We start from the raw sequence: 8,457 nt of genomic DNA, 5'->3' as shown, positions 1-8,457 counted from the left end.
TGCAGGGTCTATTGGAGTTTGGATTGCTGCCATCTTGGTCTCAGCTGGTTCCACTTGTTTTTTTCTTTGTGTGTTTGTGTGCGGGAAGGGCGCTTCCTTTTTTATTTCTGGACCGTTGAACTTAAAGGTTTATGTTAACTCTTGCTAAAAGTGGGGAGGGGGTGTGGTTGGCAGGTTTTGAGCAAATTCCTGGTTTATCCCTGGTGACAAAGCCTCCCCTTTTCTTGTTACTGCTCCTCATTCTTGAGGGGCGCTGGAGGACAGATGGTCTGACTTCCGAAGCTGAGGCTGTTTTTTGCTGAACACACGGGTGTGGTTGTTCCCTGATGAGCCTAAAATATGTGTGATGGTCACCAGGCTGCAGTCCCATGTACTTGCATCCTTGCATTCGAATCGTCCTGAAGTTTGATGACTTCAAGCTGTTCACTAACGGAAGTCGAGGCAATTAAGGAGGCCCGCCCAGAGATGAGCAGGCAGATGATAGCAGTTAGTGGGTAGAGAAATGGAAGAAGCCAGGCTAAGCCAAGGAGGCCTCTGACTAAATGGAGCTTGGATTGGATTTTGGAGTGTGTTATATCTGTGTGACCACTGATCTTGCTCATACCTGTGTTTTGTATTTACTTTGATCTGACCAGAATTATTGACTCCCATGTAGCAGGTCTTAACTGTGCAGACTTCCCCTTCCTCAGGTAGGAGATAATCAAGGGGCAGCCTGTTGTCGAGAATATTTGCTACTGAGTCCAGAGAAGAATGGAGTCCTTGTAAGGCATCCGCCATATTTTTAGACAAGTCTTCTAGGGTCTATGTGAGACTCTGGGAGGCTGCTAGTCAGAGGCTGATGACTGATCCCTCCTCCTGCCACAGTGAGTCCCGTTGCCCTTTGCTCTTGGGGCTGGGAGATGTCATGAATGGTTATATCTGGGTTGTGAGAACTTAGCCGGCCTGGCGTGCATTGTGCACAAATTGGGATTTGTCTAAGCGAGGGTGAGCTGGGGACTTCCTTGGCAGTCCAGTGATTGGGACTTAGCACTTTCACTGCAGGAGACTGGGGTTCAATCCCTGATTGGGAAACTAAGGTGCCACAAGCTTCGAGGCATGGTTTAAAAAAAAGGAGGTGATTTAAGGTCTGTGGCAGGTTCACTGGTATATTGAGTGGGTGGCTCAATAACTTCTTTCTCAGGTGTAGGTGATGTCACTTTGGTATGGTGGCCCGTGGAGTCATGCCCTGTAATCGTTCTGCAGAGTGGGTGGTCGAGATTACTTGGGAAGGTCCTGCCCACCTAGGGTCTGGGCTTCCCAGGTGGCTCCGTGGTAAAAGGATCCTCCTGGTAATGTAGGAGATGCAGGTTCGATCCCTGGGTCGAGGAATTTCGCTGGATGAGGAAATGGCTACTCACTCCAGTATTCTTGCCTAGAAAATCACACAGACAGAGGAATCTGGCAGGCTACAGCAGCACCTGGGGGTCTAACTGGTCTTGTGGATTTCCAGCTTCCCAGGTTCTCAAACCCAGTCCCCAGGGACAAAAGGATGTGAAGTGATGTCAGGGGAGGCAGTTCCAAATCCCTGTAGGTGTGTACAGCTCTGACTCTCCTCTCTAAGGCATGTTTCAGTGCTTCTGTCTCCCTGAGGTGGGTTTTGGAGCTGGGTCCTAGAGGAAGGGGCACCCGTCACATGCCCCCACGTGAACCCCACCTGCGTGTTCCTTGGGGGCTGTCCATGTTCTCACAAGTGCTCTAGGGGAGGGAGAGCCAGGGCAGGTGAGTATCTGGACATCGTTTAGCTGAGTTTCTTTTTAGGGTTTGATTTGTTTTACTTTTCCCGACAATTGTGGTCTCCAAGTGGCATGAAAAGCCCACTTAATTCCTAGAATGCTAAAGAGTTCCGTAGAAATTTGGGAAAGAATGGTGGGCCTGTTGTGACTCTGGATGGACTTGGGGAGCCCAAACAGAGGGGTTATTTCCTTGAGCAGGGTCTTGGAGAACTCCAGGGCAGTATCCGTTTGGGTGGGGCATGCCTCTATCGAGCTGGCGAGGGTGTCGGTGACAGTCAGCAAACGTCTGACGTTTCCTTGTGTCCAGGGCATCCCTAGAAAATCAGTCTGCCAGTCTTGACCTGGATGTGTGGCTCTATCCCACGTGGGGGTCACTCCGTTGACCTTGCGGGGGGTGGGTGAGTGTTGGGCTTATTCCGGAGGCAGACAAAGTGAGCTCCGACCCCATTTAAGGAGACTGGAGAACAGGGATGGTCGTGGACTTGATGAGCCACTGACATGGGGCCTCCTGACTGTCCTGTGTACTCAGGTGAGCTGCCCGGATGGCCTGCAGTGTGATGGCCGACAGGAGGGACAGCTGCCCATGACCAGTATCCATCCACCCCAGGCACTCAGGGCTTTTAAGATATCACCATCTGAAAGCCTGCTGCCATTGTTCTGGGGTGTAGACGGCAGCATATCGAAGTCCATGATCCCCTCTCCACTTGTTCAGCTGCTGTGTCTCCCCTGTTACTTCCTTTTGTTATTCCTGCATTTCCCCCTCGATAGGCTCTGTGGTGAGTGACCGCTGCCTCCATTGGCTTTAGAGTCAGTGTAGCTGCAGACAGCTTGCCCTTGCCCCAACTTTAGTGCCCTGGCTTGTACGCAGAGCAGCCAGAGGGCAGAGCTTTAGCGTCCTCTGCTAGAGTGATAGACCCAGGGCATGCCCTCCCTTGCATTTCCATCTTTTGTGAAGCTCCTCCCATGGGTGAAACACTCGGATTCTGCAGGTCCAGCCTCCGGGGGTGACCCTGTCCCATGACTTCCTCCCGATCACAGGTTAACCTTGGACCTGGCTGAGGGTGCAGGCAGGCGTGGTGAGGACATTGCAGGGCCCCCGTCACCAGCAGGTCATCCAGAAGTGCAACTTGGGTTCCACCCTGTCTGCCCCCTGCTTCTTTCCTTATGAACGGCTGGACATGGTCGGTGGGGTGGGGAGCTTCAGATGGTCAGGAGCTATCCAGAAGTTAATCCTCACCTCTCTGAGGAGCCGAGAATTAACAGCTACAGCCTGTGAGCACAAGGCAGTCCTTCAGAACTTTGGTCCAGTTGTTCAGAATAGGCTGCAGCCTGAGTCAGAGGCCTGGTGAGTTCTTCTGTGTGTGTGTACGTGGCTCTCCTGGTGAGTTCTGTGTGTGTGTGTGTGTGTCTCTTGGTGAGTTCTTCCGTATGTGTGTGTACATGCATGTGAATGGAGCTGTGAATGGGTCCCATGAAGCTAATGCGGGGAACGTTCCAGGAGCACTTGGTCACAGTCAGGGGTCCACTCTAAAGGGTCAGGCTCCTTCACTTTTAAAAAATTTTTGTTTATTTCTGGCTATGCTGGGTCTTGTTGCTGCGTGGGCCTTTCTCTAGTTGGGGAGAGCGGGGACTTCTCTCCAGCTGCAGTGCACAGGTTTCTCCTTGCACTTGGGCGTTTGTCACGGGGCGTGGACTCCAGAGGGCATGTGCTTCAGTAGCTGCGGCCCCTGGGCTCAGTGGTTGGGCTCAGTGGTTGCTCTGTGGCATGTGGGACCTTCCCCAGACCAGGGATGGAGCACATGTTTCCTGCGTTGACAGGCGGATTCTTTACCAGTGAGCCCCCAAGGAAGCCTGGTCCTTCCCTTTTTTTTTAAAGGTTTATTCTTGAGACATTAAAATTTCTTTTTCATATTAAAGTCTTTGTAATCTGCTGTGCGTTTTGTGCTCAGTTGTGTCCGACTCTGTGACCCCATGGACTGTAGCCCGCCAGGCTCCTCTGTCCATGGAATTCTCATGCCAAGAATACTAGAGTGGGTTGCCATTTCATTCTCCACGGTCCCTCGCTTTTAATTGTTCATACCAGGGCTTAGTAATCTAAGCTAAAGTTAGGGATCCCTATACAACAGAACCCACCCGGCCATCCCCAGGAAACCCCAGAGCTGCTTTCTTGTACTGGGGGTGCCCTCTGACAAGGCCCCTCTCTCCTCTCCCTCAACTGTGCCCTGGGCCCCTCTGCTCTGAGGAGCCCTCAAAGCTCTGCCTGCTGGGGGAGGGTTGAGTTTTCTCCTTTGAAACTTGAGGTCCTCTCTCAGCCAGGGGATTTACAATGTTAACTGTGCTGTGGCAGACAGCTCTTTGATGGACTGGCAGAATGTCATCCACTCATCGGGTGGCACTAGTGGTAAAGAACACATCTGAAAAGAAAAAACACATCTGCCAGTGCAGGAGACATGAGACTCAGGGTGGGGTCATGCCTGGGTGGGGCAGATCCCTGGAGGAGGGAATGGCAACCCATTCCAGTCTTCTTGCCTGGAGAATCCCATGGACAGGAGCCTGGCGAGCTATAGCCATAGGGTCCCAGAGTTGGCCGCTACTGAGGCGATTTAGCACACACACAGCACTCATTGGAGAATAGCTCCTATTCTGACTCAAGGTGCCTGCAATCCTCAGCTTGTTGCTGTGTAGTCACTAAGTCCTATGCAACTCTTTGCGACCCCATGGACTGCAGCACCCCAGACTTCCCTGTCCTTCACTCTCTCTCAGAGTTTGCTTAAACTCCTGTCCATCCACCCATTTCATCCTCTGTCGTCCCCTTCTCCTCCTGCCCTCAGTCTTTCCCAGCATCAGGGTCTTTTCCAAATGAGTCAGTTTTTCAAATCAGGTGGCCAAAATGTTGGAGCTTCAGCATTGGTCCTTCCAATGATTATTCAGGATTAATTTCCTTTAGGATGGACTGCTTTGATCTCGGGACCATACAGAGGAAGTAACCCCCTCAAGATTAATCAGGCCATTGTTCTTGAAACGGCTTTCCCCAGTGGTCCAGTGATTAGTACTCTTCACTTCCAATGCACAGGGTAGGGGTTTGATCCCTGGTGGGGGAACTAAGATCCCACATGCTGCTCAGTGGGCTCCCCCCCCAAAAAAAAAGTATTCTTGGCAAGGGCAATAGCACTAGGGTGACAGAACAGAAGCGACTCCACAGTCAAAGGGGTTTCAGTGTTGAGGTGTTTGTCTTGGAGATAAACCACAGCCTCCAGTTTCTATAGTATGTCTTTCCGTGTTAGAGAAAGCAGGTGTTCCAGGACACACAAGAAAGAGTGAGATGACCCTCTCCCGAGTCACACTTGGGAGCTCTGTTCCTATAGCTTCCCCTCCACTCCCGTCATTCCGCATTTATCTTCACTCATTCTATCCTGTCAAGTGTTCAAGACAGAGTGGCGCCCCATGTCCACTAGAAAGTCCACCGCTTTACCCCCGTGGTCAGACAGCCAAGGCTTCTCCAAGGAGCTCCTGGGCACCTTCAGTCCTCTTAAACGTGTGCAGCCGGCAAGGATGACCCAGGTTGCCGTGGGTCACCCTCCCGGCGGCCCTGCTGCAGCCCTTGTGCATGATGACTGGCTTTGAGCTCTGCTCCCCACTGTGGTCTTTGGAAGCCAGGGCGACTCACTGATACCACATAGTCCCTTTGGGGGGCCAAATAGCTGAAGCCAGGTTACTGGCTGTTGGTTCCGCTTGTCTGTCTTCCTTGGCATCTGCCTCCAGGTCCCAGTTGAACACCCTAAATGCTGATTCCACCCCCGGGAAGTGGGCATGGGGGGCCCTGTCTCCAGCTTCTATAATGTTCTAATGTCTGGACACTCTGGAAAGTGAAATGGGACTTTGCACATTATTGACCAAGGGATTTTTGCAGGAACTAATGTCTGTGGCGATTTGTTATGTAAGTGAATATTGAAATGTCTCCAGTCAATAATGTTCGGGTAACAAAAGACGCATTCATCCACCTGTGGTCAGTAAGTTGTTAAGAATGGCCTGCCCACCCACTGACCCCAGGTTCACGTTCATGTACACGCGAAGGCATTCCCTGAGGCATTCCAGGAACCCTACAAATCACATCCCCGAGAGTGAGGTGCTGCTGGCCATCTTCCTCTTGATGGTCCCACGTGGGGTCTGTGTTGGAAACAGCCTGAATTCCAGGCTGGTATGGGCTTCCTTGGTTGCTCAGACAGTAAAGAATCCACCTGCAGTGCAGGAGACCTGTGTTCAATCCCTGGGTCGGGAAGATTTCCCTGGAGAAGGAAATGGCAACCCACTCCAGTATACTTGCCTGGGAAATCCCATGGACAGAGGAGCCTGGCAGGCTATAGTCCATGGGGTTGCAAAGAGTCAGACACGATTAAGCGACTGACACACCACAGAGCGTGTCTGGCATGACTTTGATGGGTCTTACCAGCTTCCTCCTTTGTATGGGTTATAATCAGTGCCTTTTCTTCCCCAGGAGAATAAAATGTTCACTAAGTGGGGAAACAGGTTTGGAACATTCCCTGGACTAAATTAAGGGGACCCTCTTAGGGGCCCCTCAAACCCTTGGATCTGCCCTTTCAGTCCTGTAGATCTGGGAGAAGAGGGCTACATATACAGCAGTCACACTGCTCCCTCCACTGGGGACCTCCCAAGGGAGGAATTGCCTACTGAGCCCAGAGGGTGGGTGTGCCATGGACTGATCCCCCTAGGAGGTGTGGAGAGATGGGGGTTGGAGAGAGTAGAAGGCATGGGAACCAGGAGAGGTGGGATAGGTGACTCAGGAGTCCTGGGTGAGCCGGTGGAAGAGGAATACGGCCCTGGGTGGGAGAGGAGGCCATGAGGACCCTCAGGCTGGGGCCCCAATACCAGGAGGGAGGTGAGAAGTAACCCCACATTTCATGCATAGCACAGTGAGAAACTGGAGTGAGGTCTTGGCCCATGTTCTTCAGATGCTGGTGGTAGAGATGCAGTTGGGAAATGGTGTTAGGATTTAGAGAGCATGGTTGGGCAGCTCTCCCCCTCCGCCGGTTTATACTGGGGCCAGGTGACAGTTCAAAAGATCATGAGTTCTCTCTTAGTGGCAGTGATGTCCAGCTATGGAGGGTGCACCCCAGTGGCAGTTCTGCGTGGCTAGCAGCTTGGTCACACACACATACACACACAACCCCCCTCCCCAGCCTCCCAGGAGCCCTTGCTTCTAGTCTGTCTCCAGCTCCCTGGGGCCTTGCTGGCTAGCTGGTGATGCGGCGCCCACCACATCTGGCACCCACCACATCCGGCACCCACCATGTGGTCTAGGTCTCTGGCTAAAATCTGACCCAGTCCTTGTGTGGCTGGGAGCAGAGATGCTGTGGAAGAGGGCTGAGGTGATAAGGTCCCCTCTGATGTCAGTGACTGGAAGTTTCCAGTCCTACTGGACCCGGCCCCAGTCTGCAGCGAGCAGCCGCCTTGCTGTAGATGTGCTGGGGCTGGAGACATTCTTCACCTGGGGAGCGCTCTGCTCGATCCTCGGCTGCTCTTAGATCTCAGGATGAATTCAGTAGCCCTCACTGGCCCAAGGGGTTCAGAGCTGCCTGGTGGTTCAGCTGGTCTCGTCCCCCCTGTGTCAGTGAGTAAGCCCTGAGTTACAGGAGGGAGTAGACCCCACGTTGAGTGCCAGTTTGTAATCAAACTAAGTGGTGTGGACCCTGGTCTCCCAGCCACAGCTCTCTGCTTCAGGGGAGGTTCTTTCTCTTCAGGTTCCAGTAGGTGAATAAGGAGACCAAAGCTGAGATGGACACAGCAGCTTTATTCAGTGACCAGAGAACGGGGGATCAGGAGCTTAGTTAACCGTAAACTTCTTGCCCACCTGGCCAAAGGGATTTAATTTTAAAAGGAGGAGAGGCTGACACTGGGGAGGCATGTGCACTAGTCTCCCCAGACAGGGCTTTTTTGAGGGGGGCCACCCTGGTTGCCCTGTTTTGATCCCTAATATCTGGTCCTGGCTGCTGGTGGGTGTGTCATCTAATATGCTAATATAAAGTGGGCATCCAGGGAGACTCAGTCTGGTGGAGGTGCCATTTATTACCATTTGTGTGTGTGTAGCTCTGTTTCTTATCTCGGGACCCTTTAACTTAGAGATTGTGTTCACTCCTGCTGAAGGTGGGGGAGTCAGGGTTGGGAGCCTTCCTCAGGGTGGGGGCTGGAGGGGTGAGAGCAAAGACCCAGGGCAGCTCTGGCACTGCGCCCAGGTCAGGCAGCCTCATGCCTGAGCATAGAATCGGGGTTTGGACCTGTGGTTGTGGCCAGGCTCCTTCTATACTCTGACCTCCTGGAGACAGATCGCTGAGGGAGGGAGGGTATGTTGGGGGGACCCTGTGTGTCTTCCCTGCTGGGGTCTCTGGGGACTGGCGTCAGCACCCCTCCCTTTCTTTCCCCAGTGACCCTGGACTCCCAGGTGACAGGGAGTGTTATTCATGTAAAGGGGAGCCTGCAGACAAGGCTGCCCAGAGGCTGAGGGTGGGCCTCTCCCTGGAAGTCCCCCCATCCCTCCCGCTGTAGGCCCTGTGTGAGGGGTGGGCAGTTGGTCATTGCTGTGACACGGAGGTGCCGAGCCAGCAGGCTACAGACGAGGGGCTGTGTTTATTGGAACAAAATATGCAATTCAACTGCACCCCCATTACCC

This window comes from Bison bison, unplaced genomic scaffold, assembly GCF_000754665.1.
Source record: "Bison bison bison isolate TAMUID 2011002044 unplaced genomic scaffold, Bison_UMD1.0 scf7180017864492, whole genome shotgun sequence".
NCBI classification, from domain to species: Eukaryota; Metazoa; Chordata; class Mammalia; order Artiodactyla; family Bovidae; genus Bison; species Bison bison.
The sequence above is the reverse complement of the archived record's forward strand: the minus strand, read 5'-3'. Positions refer to the sequence as shown.